The following is a 19,421-nucleotide window of genomic DNA, read 5'->3' as shown; positions in this document are numbered from 1 at the left end:
GGGGAAACCCAGCCAGATGGGTGGGATATACATAATAAAAAAACAACAACAATCATGATACACCATTCATAGGTACGAAATGAATGTGGCTTACATCTTCTGGTATGAGAACAAAACACACTTTATTTCTCTCTTGTTCTGTTTAGGCTTCATAAGGATCCACAGTTTACTTTTCACTGTTATATATGATGTATACATAAATAAATAAATACATAGAAGTAAAAAATGGTGGTGTTACAGAATGGCACAGATGGGTACAGGGGGGTGATTTTAGGGATGTGCTGTCCAATACCCATGACAATAGCCCAACTCTCATCCCCAAAGCAAACAGTGTGCAATAATACCACTTTACTGGAGGAAGAAATAATTCCCAGCAACTGTGCCTAGCTGTTTAAAATGCTTGGAAATGGTGATTCCTTCACAATAGGAGCCATTGGATATCTGGGCCAGTTGAGTCACAGCTCTAACAATTCTTCCAGGAAAGCCACGGTGTCTGGATTGGCCCTACAATGCTGCTGTTCTTTGACAATGTCAGCTCACCACAATCAGTCAACAGTCCCTTTCAAGGAATTGGCCTGGACAGCACATGGCCTAGAGAGACTGAAGCTTTCACCTTTAATTCACCCCCTTCTACTTGCTTCCTGCCTCTTACCAAAAACAGCATGTACAAAAATTATCTTGGTTTTCTGGCGCAAGTGCTATTTTTTTTTTTGTAATGCAAGATTGAAAAATAATGATACAATTAGAAATAATGCTACTCATACATTCTGAGGTCATTTAACTGATGTAGAAGCATAGACTTGGAAAGGACCTCAAGGATCATCTAGTCCAATACTCTACAATGCAGAAATCTCAACACATGACCCCCATTCAATTTGAAACCATACCAGACTCTGCTTATGTTGCAAACATTTGCAAATGTTCTAGCAGTTTTACTGCTGTGCTGACATACCATGCACAAGTGGTGACTGATTGAAAAGGAAATCACAATCTTCAGCATACCTAGATACAGCAAAGATGTAGGTCCAATTTTTTTTGGAATGCTTTATTTTTCCATGGAAAAATGAACGAATGCCAACTGCAAGCACAGTATTAAGCAGGCATGGCAGTTTCAAAGTGCTTACCTTTGCTTAATAAAAACAAGTAAAATAAGCATGCCAAATTAGATCACTCTCTAGGGCATCAGGAAATTTGGGTGGTTTAACCAAAGCAGCCGAATTTTCAACATTCCCCCCCCCCCCGAAAAACCCACATCACTGCTAAAGAGCATTGAGTTTTCTTTCCTACCCTGAGATTAAGTAATCTGGATTCAATGTGTTAATTAATTTAAATTGCCATGAGAGCCAATCATGGCCAAAAGGTGGAGTGTTGGACTTGGACCCCCTTGCTCAAGGAAATCATTGTGCAACAGACTTCAGTAGGACTCTCTGATCTGATCTATATGACATGCTAAACCAAACTATGGCACACCAAGATCTTGAGAACATGGAGGCAAAGCTTGTCACCCCTTTGCTCCTCCCTGGTCCTTTTTACTGCTGTGCTGAGCTAAGCTTAGGTTTTTTGTTGTTGCCAGAGATCGTGTTTAGTGAGGAGAGAGCTTAACCATGAGTCCTGGTTTAAGACCATGCTGAGGCAAATATTAGGGAACCTATCTCCACATGAACATGTATAGGACGCAGAGGGAAAAAATGCTAAATTTTGAAAAAGAACAATTTTCCTTTCAGAAACATTTGGGTTAGTTACCTGAATGAAATATATATATATATCAACTGAAAGGACAATCTAATCCTATATGTGTCTACTCAAGGGTAAGCACCATTGAGTTCAATGGGATTTATTCCATCCCAGGTAACCGTGTATAAGATTGCAGCGCACAACTTGTCTACCCATCTTCAGTTTTTCACAGACATTGCTCACTCTCTGTCTTTTGGGTGGTTTAACCATGTCTGCTGTATTTCTGCATTTAAGACAAGGGCATGGAAGAGATTCTGCTGAGCTTACCTAACTGATCTACAAAGTCACTTCATAACCCTAGGCTAGAACAAAGGAAGTTCAGCAGGCAGCTCTAAAATGCTTATGAAGCAGAGTCAGGAGTCTGACTCAGGGGGGAAGGATTCACAAAAAAAATTCCCTCCTAAAAGTGAAAATATACTTATGTGATCAGTGCAAGAACAGAACTGATTTATTTCCAGTTAGCACCACTGTAGCTCTGAAGCCGTACCATTAGATTTTATTTATTCATCACCCTCCACATATATGCACCACATACAGCTGAAAAACAGCACAGAAAACAGCAAATAGGTGTCTAAAACAATTCAAAGTAGACACCCAGCACGGAGAACTGTTCATCCCACTGGTAAAACCCATTGGAACAAAAATGTCTTTAATTGTTTCTGGCAAGCGCAGATAGTGAGCACCTGCCATATCTCATGAACTATAAACTTACGGTAGTTCACAAGACTTCAGATGATAGCTCCATGTGTACGAATAATACTTTTTAGGAGCTTTCAGAGACAGCAGTAACCAACATGGTGTAGTGTAGACTCCCAACAAAGCTTATAATATAGCAGATTTACCGTTACACATTATATTATTTAATCATCATAATAATTGGTGACTTTTGTTTATTCATAGAAGTGTCCCCATTATTTTCTCCAGTGATTAAGAGGCAAAAGTACAGAAGTCACAGGGGAATCTATTTGCAAGTCAGAACAACTGCTTGGTATGAGTATGTCTGATTCACAAAGAAATACAGATTTACATTCTTTCCCTATTACAGGGAAGTAGATCTTTTTCCCCATCACAGAAGTCATGGGCCTTGCATGGGGGGCCTGCAGTGGCAGATGACTGATTTTCTTTTCTTTTTTTCCATTTAGTTTTTATTGCTTACTTCAAGAAGAAAAAGACAAAAGATATATATACACACACATAAACAGATAAAAATAAGAATCTTACACAATCATACACCAATAAAGAAGGAAAATAAAAATAGAAAGAATATATACAAAAACTTAATTTTCACATTTACTCCTTGTTTGATTATCACTTTCAGGACTTCCTTTAGCTTTCCCGAAAATCATTCGAAGTAATACTTTAAGTTACACATTTCCTAGTATATATTGTCATTATACTTTTTTATATGTATTTCTTAATATATACTGTTCTTATACATTATTTGTACTCCTATTGTCTTCAAACAATAACTCATACTCGTTTACAGTGCGTCTCTGAATCCCTTTAGCGTTATTTTCCCTTGACTAATAAGTTCCAGATAGTCTACATATTTTCCCCAATCCTTGGTAAATTTTTGGTCTCTTATATATCTTACTTTGCCTGTAAGTCTGTCCATTTCCATGTAATCTAGTAGTTTAGATCTCCACTCCTCTACCGTTGGTGTTTCCTGCCTTTTCCACATCTGAGCCAGCATTACTCTTGCTGCTGTAACTGCATAGTACACTAGTTTACAGTCTTCTTTTTTTATCTCATGGCCTAACATGCCTAAAAAGAAAAATTCTGCCTTCTTTGAAAACGTGTATTTTAAGATCTTCTTTAATTCTATATAATTTTTTTCCCAGAACTGCTTCACTTTTCCGCACTCCCACCACATGTGGTAGAAAGAGCCCTCGCTAACCCTACATTTCCAGCACTTGTTATCCACCTTGTACATCTTTGATAGTTTCATAGGTGTTAAATACCATCTATAGAACATCTTAATTACGTTCTCCTTTATCATTATACACGCCGTAAAATTTAGTCCTTCTTTCCAGAGTCTCTCCCAGTCTTCAAATAGTATACTATGTCCTACGTCCTTTGCCCAGCGAATCATCACACATTTGACTTCCTCATCTCCTAAACTCCAATCTAGCAGTATCCTATACATTTTCGATACAATTTTCTCTTCTTTGTTTATAATCTCCGTCTGAAACTTGGATTCCCTCTCTCCATAACCTCTTTCTTTAAGATCTTTCCTAAACATCTGATTCACCTGGAGATGGTGTAACCAGTCATAAACATACTCTTTAACCTGATCGTATGGTCGTACCTTCCATTTACCGTCTTCTTTAATTATTAGCTGATTATATCTTGCCCAGTTACTTCTCATATTGATAGTCTTTACACACATTACTTCCAAAGGTGAAAGCCAATGTGGCGTTTTTGGTTCCAGCAAATTTTTATATTTTTCCCAGATTTCAATTAGTGGTCCTCTAAAAATATGATTTCCAAATCCCCTGTGAATCCTCCATTTATCCCGCCATAAATAGGCGTGCCAGCCGAAGTTGTTGTCATAGCCCTCCAAATCGAGTAGCTCCCTATTCTCTAACTTTACCCAATCCTTAACCCAACATAGGCAGACCGCTTCATAGTATAACTTCACATCCGGCAAGGTGAAACCTCCCCTTTCTTTTATATCTGTTAATAATTTAAACTGAATCCTAGGTTTCTTTCCCTGCCAGATGTATCTCGAGAGCACTCGTTGCCACTCTTTAAAGATTCGACTTCCTTTAATTATAGGGATAGTTTGAAACAGAAACATCAGCCTGGGAAGTACATTCATCTTGATTGTGTTAATCCTTCCCCAAAATGACAGTTTCAACCTTCCCCAGATTTCCAGGTCTTTTTTTATTTCCCTCCACGTCGGTTCATAATTGTTTTTAAATAGGTCTATATTCTTAGGTGTTATCCAAATACCAAGATATTTCACTTTTTTGACTACCTCTATTTGTGTTTGCTGTTGAATTATTTCTGTTGATTTCTGATCCAGGTTTTTGCTTATTATTTTTGTTTTACTCTTATTTAATTTGAACCCTGCCACCTCTCCAAACTGCTCTAGTTCTTTTAATATTTCTTCCGTTGCAGTTGTTGGTTCCTCTGTCATTATTACAACATCATCCGCATATGCTCTAATCTTGTATACATTCTGTCCGACCAGCACTCCTTTTATTTTTTGGTTCTGCCTTATAGAATTTAATAGGACTTCTAATGTCATTATGAACAGGAGCGGGGAGAGCGGACAACCCTGTCTTGTTCCTTTTTGTATCTTTATCTCTTCTGTCACTATGTTGTTAATAATCAATTTGGCTTTCTGATCTGTATATATGGCTTTTACTCCATTAAAGAAATCTTTCCCCACCTCCATATGTTCTAGATTTTTCAGCATAAAGTCCCAGATGACATTGTCAAATGCCTTTTCGGCATCTACAAACATCATTATAGCCTGTTTATTAATCCTGACAGATAAGTACTCCAACATATTAATTATGTTTCTTGTGTTGTCTCTCATCTGCCGACCTGGCAGGAATCCTGCTTGATCTCTATGGATAGTTTCTGATAGCAACCTCCTCAACCTTCTTGCTAGGATCCCTGCAAATATTTTATAATCTATATTTAGCAGTGAGATCGGTCTATAGTTTTTGACCCGGGTTAAGTCCGCATCTTGCTTAGGAATGAACGTAATATATGCCTCCTTCCAAGTCTCTGGGAGTTCTCCTTTCCTTAGGATATTATCCATAATTTCTTTCAGGGGTCCCATCAAGACAGTTTTCATCTCCTTATAATAGCCTGCAGTAAATCCGTCTGGACCTGGGGCTTTTCCTCTCTTTAGCTCTTTAATTACATCTTCTATTTCGTCACTTCCTATTGGGGTATTTAATCGTTGTTTTCCCTCCATTGGGATTTTCTGCACCCCTTTGTCCCTCAGAAATCTTTCTATTCTCCTTGAATTAGTTCTCTCCCTATTAGAATATAATCTTCTATAATAGTTATGAAACTCTCTCCTAATTTCTTTAGGATCTGTTTTCTCTTCCTCTCCCACCTTTATTTTATTTATTGTACTCCGTTCCTTCCTCTTTTTTATTTGCCAGGCAAGCCATTTGCCTGATTTATTTGCGAACTCAAAATTTTTTTGTCTTAATTTTTTAATGTTCCACTCCACCTCTCTATTTATTATTGTGGCAAATTGGGCTTGCAATATTTTTATTCTTTCTTTTACTTTCTGACAGTTAGGTTTCCGGGCTAATTTTTGTTCATTTACCATTATCTGCTTCAGAATTTCCTCTCTCCCTTTCAGCAGATGACTGATTTTCAGTGCAATTGTAACCATGTCTACTTAGATAATTATCAATAAAGCACAGAAAAAAACAGAAAAAATTAAACAAATGTTTATAACTACATTATATGTCCCAGTAGACTTGCTGGGGGAAAGGTTTTTAGCATCTAGAACAACACAGCCTGATATCAGTAGGCAAGGGGTTCTAAAGCTAGGTGCTGCAACACTAAAAGGTTAGCTCTTTACAAATTAGCACCAATAAGCCAGAACTTTATTGGTTTTGTATTTTAATATTTACATTAATTTGTTATAGACAGCTGATTTCTATTACAGTTATAAGCTGTTTTGAGTATATTTTTAAAGTGGAATATAAATATTTCAACAATGTGAAACTTAACGTGAAATCAAGTTTGCTGTAACAACAGGACTCCTGATATTCAGGGTTTAAACTTTAAGATATAAATTCCTAAAAAGATGAGAGTGGGAAGAGGTTTGAAACCTTCAATAACTTTATTGGTATCATTCAGTTCAAAAGCAAAACAACAAACAACCCATAAGCAAGAATAGTTTTTTGTGAAACATGTTCACCAACATTCCTCTCCAGCTATCTCATGCACATCTCTCTGGTTTTCCCTTCAGATAAGAATGAAATGCTTTCTGTTGATCACATGGAATTTTTCAGTTTATCACCAATCTTCTAGATAAGGTGCTCACGCAAAGCAATTCCTATGTCAACACTGCAGCCTCCTAGTAGAGGGGAGCTGCACAGTTTTCTGCCTTATATGGATCAGCTTGTTTGAACAACTACATTAAACTAATGAAGGTCTTTGAGGCAAACATTAAAGGCAGATGTACTTAACATCCCATTCATCCTTTAAAAAAAAACCTTTTATTTTCCTGCATAAACAAAAACAACCATGACAAATGAAAAAAGTATTACTGGCTGTCTCAGAGCAAGTTAAACAGGTAAGTATTTCAGAGTTACATAAAGTGTCTTAATATATTCCTTTTCTCTTTCGTAGGTTAAGTTATTTGATTACATTCAACACAATTGAACATTATGGGTCGAAGAAATGGTAGGGAGTAGAAGCATTTCACTTTTTCCTATGGACTGTTTCCCCTGCTCCATACTGCCTCCCCAATCAGCTTGCCCTGTGGAAAGCCAGAAAGCCACCTAGCAACAACTTGGACCTGGGAAATATCAGGTAGGAAAGAATTTAGACATGGCTAGGATTGTACTGTAATTACTTGATGCAGGTTAAGAGGTTCTAGCAAGGCCTTGCTCTGTTCTTTGGTAGATGTCAGGTGAGTAGATGCCAGGAACAAAGGCTTTTCGCCTGGGGCTCCTTCCATTTGGAACTCTCTTTCTCAAGCTGTCGTTGATGTTCCTTTCTTGATGGTTTTCAGTCAGTGCCGTGCTTGCGATGGAAGGCAGGATAGACCTCCTGTTCCATCTTGCGACTTTTAAAAGTTTGCCTTTTTCAGAGGCCTTGCATTTTTTGAAATGAGCTGCAAGTAGAGTTAGAACAAGTTCCAGCGGCACTTAATATAGGTTTTTATTATACAGCAGCACTCTTTTTCCACACTGGGCAGGCTGGTGCTGCAACCACATTTTATTACCATTAATTTTGCCAGAAAACTGATCCGGGGGAAGAAAACCCTGGACTGCAACAATTTTACAAGATCATCATCTACATGCACTGTAAAAAGTGATTGGCAATTGTAAAGAAAAGGGAAATTATGGAAGTAACATGTAATTTCTCCTGTACAGCAACATTGCAAAACAGTTTACCAAGTCAAGAAAGAAAAAAAAGGAAACACAAGCCAGTCATTTCCTCCCACATCTATGTACCATCCTTCTACATACTCCCCCTATCCTATTTAAATGTCACTTGTATTTAGTTCTTTGATGGTAGGGGGCTCCTTCTCTTATTACAAAAGACACACATACCCTTGTTTTTTCTCTTTCTCCCTCCCATTTTTTAAAAGGGGCAAACAGCTTTGTACCTTCAACCAGTGCATAGCAGGAAATCTTGCTATTGCCTTTGAACTGGGACTTGTGAAGGCTAAATTCTCTGATTCTTGTGAGTAAGCCCTTAGGAACAAAGATCTTTCGTCTGGGGTTTCTTTCAGTGACTTACTTCTATTTCTCATTGTTTCCATTTCCTAAGGGTTCTTTCTGCTATGATTTCTCTGAATGTTCTACAAGTTCAATCAAAATCTGCTTATATTTTGACCACTCAACTAGTAATGTGTTGTCCATGTCATCATGAACAGTCCTCACAGAGGTGCAAGCAGGGCACCAACAGCACAATCTTAACCATGGCTGCTCATAAGTAAGTCTACTGAGTTCAGTGCAGCTAACTCCTAGGTAAATGGAGTTAGGATTGCGCCATCATAGACTCTGCTGTCTCCAGCTCCAAGAAGTGCTTCCTTTCATGGCATTCATAGAAACATAGGATACACCCACACTATAGAATTAAATCTTATACAAATTTTAACCATCATGGAGAATCCTGTTAAGGGAGTTGGGAACTGTAAGTTTGTGAGGTCAGCATCCTTAACAAATTACATTTCCCAGGATTTTTTTGGGGAAAGCAATGACTGTTAGTTGCATAGGAGTGCCTGAAATGTATGGTGCAAATGTGACCACAGGAGGCTGCCTTATAGTGTGTTTGACCATGGGTGCTTCTAGCTTAGTAATATGTACTCGTTGACTGGCAGAGGCTCTCCAGGTTTTCAGATGGACCTCTCAGCTCTTCTTGAATATGTCAGGGACTAAACCTGGGACCTTCTGCAAGCAAAATAGATGTTCTGCCACTGAGCTATGGCTCTTCCCTGGGGCTCATCCACAGTTGCTATGGTTTTTACTCCCCACTATTTCCCTGACAGTGAGAAAATGTAGATCCCATGAGATAAAGAGAGCCTGGGAGCTACATCACACAAAGATGTTAATATTTGTCAAAGTACATACAGTATCATCAATGTTCCCTAGTGAACATCCTTATATAATACCCACATCTACTCAGAGTGCACATTTGCCTCACTATTTGCAAACATATGTTTGCCTTGTTAATGTGGTACACTTTACATATAAATATTATTGTACACTTACGTTTACATGTAAATATGATCATTGCCACAATCCACTGCAGAGTTAAGCATGCTTATCCACTGTTAAGCCATTGAATGGGATGGGCATGCTTGCATTTTTGTTGGGCGGCGACCAGTGTGTGCAGCTCTAAGTTTCCTCCTCTCTCCACAAGGAAGGGGCAAGGAAGTTGAGCTGAATACAACTGAAAAGAAAATATCAGCATTACCAAAATTCTCCAAATTATCTCTAGATTACAGGCCAACATTTCACTGACACATCTTTAAGTGTCCATAGCAAAGTCATGGGAGTTGTCTGCTGAGTAATTTGATATTGACTACTGAGTGCAAACAGACAAATTAAGTGTAGGGAAGGAGTGACAATCAAGTTCCCATTGGGCCTTTCCTCTTTCTGGTTTGGGTTTCCAGGCCAGCCTGGGAGTGGTTCCCATCCATATGTGAACAGGCAACTCTCAGGGAGAAAGGGACAAAGAAAGAAGGGCTAGAACAGTATTCCTCCTTTGATCCATACTCTGCTTTAATAAAGAAGCTTTGTTTGCACATCCCACTCACATCTTTCTTCAAAAGGGCGGTAAAGAATCTGGCACTACCTCAAAACAGAAGCCTGTTATGTGAACAAAGTGGGATCTTCCCTGTTACATTTCTTCTTTATGTGTGCTTGCTATAGACTGCTAGAACCCACATGCTGTTCACTGAACTATAATAATGGGCCTCTGACCTTCCATTCCAATAAATAAAGGAGGCAATAAGACTTCTATTGAAGGCATCACAAGTGGGACTTCTCAACAATATGTTGCAACATGGAGTGCTCCAGTTCAATGTCCAAGCCTTTGTTCGGGATACTTTATTCCATACCTTAGTTTTCTCTTCTCCAAGCTCAATACATTCAGCATTCTGTGGTCACTGAGCATGCTCAGTCTTCATTGACCTGTTTTGGGTTCCCTATTAAGCTCCTCATCTCATTAAAAAAAAAATCATTATGCAGACCTTTGGGTTCCCCTAAGCCAGCCAATACCTTTTTCTTATGTGTAGATGGTCCCATTTTGGCTACATAAGGGGCCACATTAAGAAAAGTGAGTTCACCATTAGTTTATTATGGTATATATCCTCCACCATGTGGGAATACTTTTCTGTCTATGACCCAACTTGTTGCAACAAATCAGATCACAACTATAGTGCTTTTAGCTTTCAGCTGATAAATGCCATATGTTGATGAATGGTTCAACCAAGCAACAGGAAAGCAACAATACTCCCAAGGTATTTCTCCCCCCACCCCAGTTCAAATATGGGAGGATATCAATAGCCACAATGGCTGTGTTCTGCCTCCACTGTCAAAGGCACAGTGCCTCTGAATACCAGTTGCTGGGAATCACAGGTGGGCAGAATACCTTTTCACTCAAGTCCAGCTTGCAGGCTTCCCACAGGTATCTGGTCAGCCACTGTAAGGACAGGAGTTGGACTAGATGGCCTGATCCAGCAGGCTTATCTTATGTTCTGATTCCACATCTTCTCTTTGCAAAATCAGAGTTACATGCTGATGCAAGATACGGCATATTAAGACCATTGCTGAGCTGTGCAGCTTCTGAACAATAATTGCATTCACTGAAATTTCAGGTAATGGGGAAAAATCATTTTAGCTCATCTTGCTGAAGCTTTAAAATGCATTCTAATCATGATGGTCCCAGTTCAGTTCTCTGCTGAAACCATTTACAAAACATTTCATGAGTAACTCTAGTCCTTGGACAGAGGAGTCAGCTAATTAGGAAGGTCATCTCTAACATCTCACTCAGCAGACAAAACAAAGACTTATGCCAGGGGGATTCAGGAAAGAAAGGTTATTTTTAATTAAGCCACAATAGACGAGGAACCACAATATTGTTTTGGAATGAAACCTATTTAAAGTAATACACCATTGCTATGGAAACGGGGAACTGTGCTGGAGAGGCAGGAAGGCAGATTGGCTAAGGAGTATTTGAGGAATCCTCAGTTTGATGGTGATCTGAACATCAAATTTTGCCATATCCCTCATCTCTCTAGAAGGTCAACAAGCCATTATCAAAGTGTGATAGGGCAACCTGGTCAACCCTCAAGAGTGCAAAGAAATGTGGTGCAATTTTAAGAAGATCCATGAGCAGAGTCTGATGGTAGAATACGGGGAAGGGGAATAAAGAGACCCTATAGAAAAAGCGGAGGGGCCAGCACGACCCCTTTCTCCACCCTCCAACCACAATAGGCAAAGGTTGCTGCATGTATTTCCTTCATATTGCTGGGGTTGGGGGCAGCAAATTGTGCTTGGTTTGCCCACTGGGTTAGGGAAGTGATACTGAGAGGGGGGGAAACTGGGTATCAAGGACCTGGGGCCTGTGGTGCACATCCTCAAAGTCAGATTGCTTTTCCAAACAATAATTTCAATGGTAGATATGGCTTAGATAGATGAAGAGCCAGTGGCAGGGGTGGGAAGAAGGCAAGTAAGTAGGAAGCAAGATAATGTGTATAAAATTATGTGTGGTGTGGAAAAAAAGTAGACCCACTTCTTCCTCTCTCATAATATTGCCATCTGGGATCTTCCAACAAAGCTCAGTGGTGGGAGATTCAGGACAGACAAAAGGAAGCACTTCTCCATTCAGCCACATCGTGTAATGATGGCCACCAACTTGAATGGCTTTAATCAACCATTGGATACGAGTCATTCTGGTTATGTATTAACTCCATGTGTCATGCCTCTGGATGTCAGTTGCTGGTGAACAATATTGAGAGAGTACTATTGCACTCATGCTTTGCTCGTGGGTTTCCTATAGGTATCTAGTTGGCACTGTGGGAGCTAGATAGTGGGGTGTCTGCAGATCCACCCTCCCAACACTGAAATCTCCACTGCATACCTGGATGGGGGTGGGCAGTGGGGATGTTGGGGCCATGTGGTTGCATGAACAGGATTGCTGGATTGGAAAGCGAATAAGCAGCCGCAACACCCATGTTGTGAAGGCGGATCCATCACACCACACATGCTGCTATTGGGATTAGATAGGTCTTTACTGTGGCGCAGAAGGCTTTTCTTAGGCATTGTCTTATGGCTCTGGCTTTCAAGGGTCTTCAGAAAGGAGCCTTCCCCCATCCTGATTGTTGAACTGGAAGTGCTGGGCATTTGAACTGTCTGGGTCTTTCTGTAGACCAAGCCTGTGTGCTCCCCTGCCTGCCCCTCCTTACACTTCTGAAAAGAGCTTTGAATTATTTCAAGAACAAGTTTTGTCTTGCCAGCCATGCCCCTTTGCTCCATTCTACTGCAGAAACTCTGAACAACCTTTTTTCTTCAAAACTAGGAATCATGACCAGCCTCTGGCCAGCACTGTTTGCACAAAAATCATCAGTGTAGGCATCATTTAGGGCATTGTTTTCCAACTGCCTGATATGACTAAAGACCACCCCTTCCCGGAATTAAAACTCGAGGCACACTTCCACCCTATGCCACACAAAAGGTTTACTTTTAGTGTGTGTGTAAGAGTAAGATTTACACACCTTCAGGAGCAGTTCATCCACCTCCAGTGTCTTCCCTGCATTCTTCAGTGTTCTGGATCCACTCCGTTCAGACATGAGGATTCCTACCTGGCAAAATAGCAGCAAAGCATCCCATGGTGCTTCAGATCTGTTGTGCTTTTCTTATTGGCAGTGTTCCACTCTCCTCCAACCAATTTAGGGAAATGTGGTAGTAGTTTATCTTAACTTCCATATATGAACTGCCCCAAAAGAACACCTTCACCTGCTTGAGGGTAGGGAAGAGATCAGAGGATAGTTTACATGTTTGGGCAAAAATATTAACTCCCACATGATTGCATTTAGAGGGCCAGAATAGCAGGAAGCTCTCTTCAAAATATGCTCCATGCTTCTTGGTTTCCTCTCAGTTTGAATGTTACCACCCCACATTTGTTAAGCTAGGTCTTGAGCTATGCTGGTTAGTCTGCAAAAACACTCTTGCACTTCTGGAAAACTTGCCTGGCAACAGAGGTTCCAGCTTGCAAGGGCAATTGGGGGGGGCCAACATCACATGCATGATGTTGCACGTAACGTGTGCATGACGTCAGGATGTCAGGAGAAGTTGGGGGCAGAGCTGAATGTGGTGGCCACATGCCTTCAGCGGCCAGTGGCTCCCCCTTCTGACACCACCACTGGTGGGTGGCTTCTTCGATCCTCCTTCCCCTTCATGGCAGCAGGAGCAGGAGGAACCGGCCACTGGAACTGCACTGCGCTTGGCTCCATGCTTCACCTCCATGCTTTTTGGACATGGGGGGCAGCCCTCACCCCCAAAATATTGGGAGACCCAAAAGGGCTCAGCCACCAGGAGCTGGCATCCCTGCCAGACAGCACAGCAAGATCTGTTAAATGGCTGAACCGAAGCAACAATTGCAGTTGTTTGTATAGGCAGAGCACTGAAACTGACTATTGTGGCTTTTTAGCCCAGCATCCAATATTGAGCCACTTTTGCCTAGTTGTAGATATGAATATGCACACTTGGTTGAGCTGGTCAGCTGCACAGGCAGGCAAAAGAGGATCGCTTTTGCCTTCCTGCTTTGTTGGATTCTTCCCTTAGTTCTGAGAAGTAGCATGTTCTAAAAATGATATGAAACTTCCTCTGGACATTATTTTTAGAATACTGGATTGCATTCCTAGCGATAGGACTCCTGACACCCCCTGTTTTTCATTTCAATTTGGATGCAGACAAACCAGAGACTGTGCCAAGCGATAAAAGTGACAGAGAAGAACTCCTTTCTTGATCCAAGACGCTCCTTCCTCCACCCTCAAACAATGAAAGCAGAAATGCTGGCTCCCTTCTCGTAGCGAACACTTTTATGGACTTGCTTAATGAACAGCAAATGTTTCTTCTATTTAGTCATGTTTTTAATACTGAAGCTGTCGGCATTCCATCCAGTCTGCACAGAAGCAAGCCCTGCACACATACACTCCTCAGGAGCACGTTATGTCTAGAAGAAAACTTGAGAGGCCTTCTGTCATGGTTGCTTTAAGATCAAATACATTTTATGTCATTCTTCTGGCTTCATTTAAAAAAAATACACTGTAACAGCCAGCCATTAAACTAGTGCACAACAAATGAACCACTTAAACTGCGCAAAACTGCAGAAATGAAAAAATTTCCTTCCAGTCTGAAACATTTTTGATGGATATTCACCAATAGAGGACTGTTAATCTTGCACACTGGGAAGCAGTGTATAGAAACCTCTGGCTTTTATGTGACTGGAATGTAGCCTACTGTACAAAGGTAAGCAGGGATGGCCTGTCCTGTTTCACCACTTGAGGCACAACAGGAAGTGTGACCCTGCCACTGCTGTCTTTGCGCCATCTGCCCTGCCACCTCCGCTGGTGGCAGATAAGCAATGTCGGCACCAGTGCCAATTTGGGGGGAGAGCTTGCTGAAATTGTATGAGATCTCACACGCTCTGCAAGATCTCAAGCAATTTCAGTGAGATATTGATGGAAATCAGCACTATCTTACCTGAAATCGCGCTGAACCAGGCTGGATTAACCATTAAGCAAAATAAGCACGTGCTTAGGGCTTCAAGGGAAGGGGGCACCACAGGAATTTAACAGTGCTGGATTTACCTTGGACCATATGGTGTAGCTGAACCAAGTTTCACAAAGAAGGCTCCCACAGTAAAAGAAAAATACACACACATGTACACACACAATAAAATAAAATAATATGCTTTAATCTTGGAAATACAACAAAATTAGAATCTGGTAACTGGTAAAGTGTAATAGAAGAGGTAGGTAGGTAGGTAGGTAGGTAAGTAGGTAGGTAGGTAGGTATGGGTGCACCACAATCTATTAAGTGCTTAGGGACTCTAAAGCTCTTAATGCTGGCATCCCTTCTCCACTGCCCACGGCAGGCAGGGTGTCTAAAGGTAAGAGACATGCCAATTACCCTGCCCATATTTTACATCTGTCCCACTCTCCCACCAATCTCTAGAGCAGTTTTGCAATTAAAAAAAGTTCCCTTTGTAGCTTGTGAGTGCTTGCTGATCTAACACACCCAACTGGCTACTGTGACATGGAGAGCCTTCCACTAGCTGAGGTACCAGCAGCAGCCCCTCTCTCCTGTGTCTGGTCATCCATGCAGTGGCGGAGCAAGTTGATCGGGCACCTGGGCGGGGGCAGGGCCAGCTGGGGCAGGATGCTCCGCAGGGCCTTGGAGTCTGCCTGTCTCCTCCCACTCAGCCGCCCTACAGCTGGGAGGGGAGGCAGTGGGTGGACCATTTGGGCAGTGCAGAGCCTGTAGGCACCCAAGCCACCACGCCACTCCCAGGAGAGACACATGGCTCAGGCACACTGCAGGGCCTGCAGTGAGTGCTGGCCGGCATTTTGTCACCCCCCCCCCTTAGTGGTGACACTCAGGGCGGACCGCTTCCACCGCCCCCCCTTCTTCCGCCCCTCATCCATGCTCTTATAGCTTCTGCAGTGCATTGTACACATGCAGGCTATGATCTGCAACAGCCCGTTAGCAGTGCATCTCGCTGGTTCTTAAACAGCAGCAATCTGGATCAAGCCCCTTGGCTGCTATTTAGCAAACCAAAATACAAGAGCCAGCCAACTGCTTAATGTCATGGCAGTCAGGACAAACTTGACATAAGAGGGGGTTGCATCTGCTTTTAAAATGTGGGTCTGGTATATTGCATTCTTGCCTGAGTATATTTGAAATAGTTTAAATATTGTGTAATCAGCTGTGCGAGAGGAAAAGAATTTCATTCAAGCATATTCCTGCACTGAAGATATAAATTTGATGAAATAAGATAATTTATATCCAGGGAAAGGTGCATAGGGGTATGGTAGAGTGCTGTCAAAAAATTGCAACTCTTGCAAGTTTGCTTTCTTTGCTAATGTAATTGAACGGTGCAGTGGATTTTCACATATCCTGTACTTGTGCCAGTTCAGCCCATTTCTTTGTTTGCACAGTGACAGCTTTCCTAGCTAGTCTAATCAATTTCTACGTCGTGATAGACACAAAAATGAAATGGAACCTGATTCAGTTCACCAAAGGTACTAATGAGATGGATCTTTAAATGCTGGCTCTCTTTGAGGTACCTAGATTAAATTTGTTCGTGCAAGTTCTCAGGCCAGTTAATGATATATAGCATTTAGTTTTCTTAAATATTTACTTCAGACATGACCAGATGGTGGGTTTTTATCACTGCTGCTGACCTGCAAGCAGGAGATTGCATGTGATTTTTAAAAACTGGGGAGAGAGGCTGCAACTATCTCTAGTTTAAAGAATGTCTAAAATCTATCTCCAGCCCAAAAGAATGTCTAAAATCCTAACACAACTAGGTCTGCCACAGAAGAGAAGTCATTCTTCTTCCAAATACTTGTAGAAAGTAGAAAATGTTGTGGCCTCTTTCTCTCTTGCCCCCTAATGTTCATCTACCCATTTAGTGGACTCAGGCTGCAATCCCACCACCACTTACCTGAAAGTAAGGATGATTTGTTGATTTTGGTTCTCACAGTTTCTCATTTCTGCAGTAATTAGAAAACTTTTTTTAAAAAACCTCATGAAAATTCATCAGCATTTTAATGTGAAATTGTTCTAATAGACACTTTTTTGTAATGTACACATTTTTGCAAGTTTTCCCCAATAAAATGCATTTTGGTATATAATTTTCACCAACATATTTTTATGCACACTTTCCCCTAATATTTGCAATTTTTTTTTGTAAAAATTGGTTGGAGAACTACATCACAAAATTCAGAGAAGTGCAAATTTCAAAGGATAACTGTGTGTTTTGGTTTTTGCATGGTTTTGGAAATTTTGAATTTGATATTCGATTCACCTTTAAATGTGAACTGAATTGGCCATCTACCCCATCCCTACCTGGAAGTAAACCCCAGTGAATTCAATAGGACCTGAGCAGACATGGTAATGAATGTGCTCTAAGCAAGAGGCCATAATCAGGGGGTCATAAACTAGGGATCAAGAATGGGAGGCCCCTGGGCCAAATCCTGACCATTAAGCTTGCTTTCGTTTGGACTGGATCTCAACTTTTGTACAGTTGAAATAAGAGAAGAGTGTTTGTAAGCAGAGAATGCTTCATCCTTTGTCATTGCGTGGCTGCTTCTTCTTCTGCAAACAAACCTTCAACTGATGAAGGAACTGAAAGCTAGTAGGGTGGCCATATTTCCTACTTCACAGAGGGCAGTCCTCTATAGAAGGGTTGTCTAGTTCGTGCCAGTTTTCAAGACAAAGAAGGGAAACCAGATGCCTTGAATAGTTAGCATTTGTATAGGATTCTGTGCTGGCACCTGCTCACACTCTTCTCCTGCTGTGGAGAAATGGATTGTATTTAAATTAAATTATAGTATCTGCTCATGTAGATGAGCACATGCATCTATTTAGTCAAAGGCATGGCCCAGCTTTGTCCTCTTTCACACACAAGTGTGAGACTTGTTTCCTCTTTTGGGGCCATGTATAAAGGGCCTGTGGGACAGTGGCAGTCAGGTGAAACAAAAATGTCTGAAGTGTTAATTCTCTTTTTGATACTGCATGGAGAAACACTAGTCCAAAGCAAGTGGGGTATTACTACTATGTATAACTGAAATGCAAACTAAGTTATGTAATGAGCATATCCAACCAACAGCCTCAGTTGACTAACGTAGGTTATATCTCATGAGCAACTAGTGCAGACTGAGAAGGCAGACATGTTAAAAGTCTTTCACTAAATTCTATGCATATTTAATGAGACTGCTTGTTCATCAGCCAAAAATAATAAATGATGTCGATCTGCAGACTTCAAATCAGTTCTGCCATTCCATGTTTTATCTATTATAGTGGCTTCAACATGTTTCTCCGGAGTACTTACACACTTGTGGCTCAGTTCCAGTCCTTGGCTGGCTCATGGTAAGGAACATCTAAATTTCCAGCAAATCAGAGATAGGTGTTTTTGGCTTTGGTTTGTGCACCAGAGACACTTGTTCCTGTGTGCTCTCCTTTTTGTCTCTCGATCCAAACCAAGACACCCAGAGAGGCTGTTATTATTCAAGACGCCTTGGGAATTATATTGAAGTCTGGTAGCCTGGCTGTGCAATATTAACAGGCAAGCTTTCTAAACATAAAGGCCCTTTTATCAAGTCTGATGTAAAAAGATATAGGGCTCCTGAACTCTGCAAGGTACTCTAAATAAGTTGTAAAGCTTTCACACATGCTTTAACTTAGTGCACAAGTACGGTTGGTGCTTACATTCTTTCCAAAGGTATCAAGGCAAGGATTTCAGCTGCCATAGCCATGACAAAAACAGCACACAAGGACAGCTGAAGACTCTGGAAACCCAACTTGGGACATCTAGTAAAACGTTTAAAACTGTCACTTTTGGGGAAGGCTTTTGTACCTTATCAATTCCAAAAGCTGGTCAGTAGAAGAGTGCCACTGAAATCTGATTAGTAAGACATGCTGAACCAATTGTCTTTGCCATAATGTTTCCAGATGGGAAAGAGAGCAGGTCTGTTCGAGAAGATATGTTAATCATAGCAGGGCAGGCGGGGGGGGGGGGTAGGTGAAAAAGGACATGAAATACCATGGTTGTCTTCTATTCTGTGTAGGATATAGTTTTCTATTTAAAAATAAATAAATTTGAAATTCCAGCTACTAACCACCCTGCTCCAAGTTATTCCTTAAGGGGAATCTGTGCCCCACCCCCCACCCCACTGATGTAATTGGACTTCAGATGTCCAGTGGTCAGGGATGATGGGATTTGGGAGTCCAACAACTCTTAAAGAACTACAGGTCCTCCAATCCTACCTTAGAAGTTTAATTAGCATTGCAAAATATCTTGTAACAATGAATGCACCTAGCTGACTTAATCAAATAGATGGCATGGTGTGGTTAATGGTAGCTGTTTGCAATGGTGGACCTTGTCCTCTAGTTGAGAGTTATAGGGTTTCTTGTCGACTCCCTTTCCCAGGAACTGGCCAGGCTAAAATCTGATTCACATTAGAAGTGGAACTGTGTCTGGGTCCACTATCAGATACAAGAGTGATTTTACTAACCACATGCAGAAGGGTTAATATATCTCTTAAACTTCATTCCATTCAAAGGTCTTACTGTACTTACTAATTAAACAATCTATGGCCTTTTGAACTGTGGAGGGACTACTGGTTTTGTTTGTTCCTATGGTATGTATTTTTGTGATTTTATGTTGTAAGCTGTCCTGTGATTCTTGGATGAAGGGTGGTTAGAATTTTTTTAAAAAATATTATTATGCAGAGCAGA

General features: G+C 40.9%; 1 long non-coding RNA gene across 1 annotated transcript in view; it reads left to right on the top strand.

The window, feature by feature from the left end:
- LOC309378378 overlaps window positions 1-19,421 on the top strand; it is a 35,545-nt gene that overhangs the window by 1,084 nt on the left and 15,040 nt on the right. The window contains exon 2 of the long non-coding RNA XR_014172040.1: window positions 7,069-7,251. This is a non-coding gene — a long non-coding RNA (uncharacterized lncRNA). The remainder of the gene's footprint in view (window positions 1-7,068; window positions 7,252-19,421) is intronic.

Source organism: Podarcis melisellensis (genome assembly GCF_964234715.1).
Source record: "Podarcis melisellensis genome assembly, chromosome: 1".
Taxonomy (NCBI): Eukaryota; Metazoa; Chordata; class Lepidosauria; order Squamata; family Lacertidae; genus Podarcis; species Podarcis melisellensis.
This window is presented reverse-complemented; position numbering and strand designations above follow the sequence as displayed.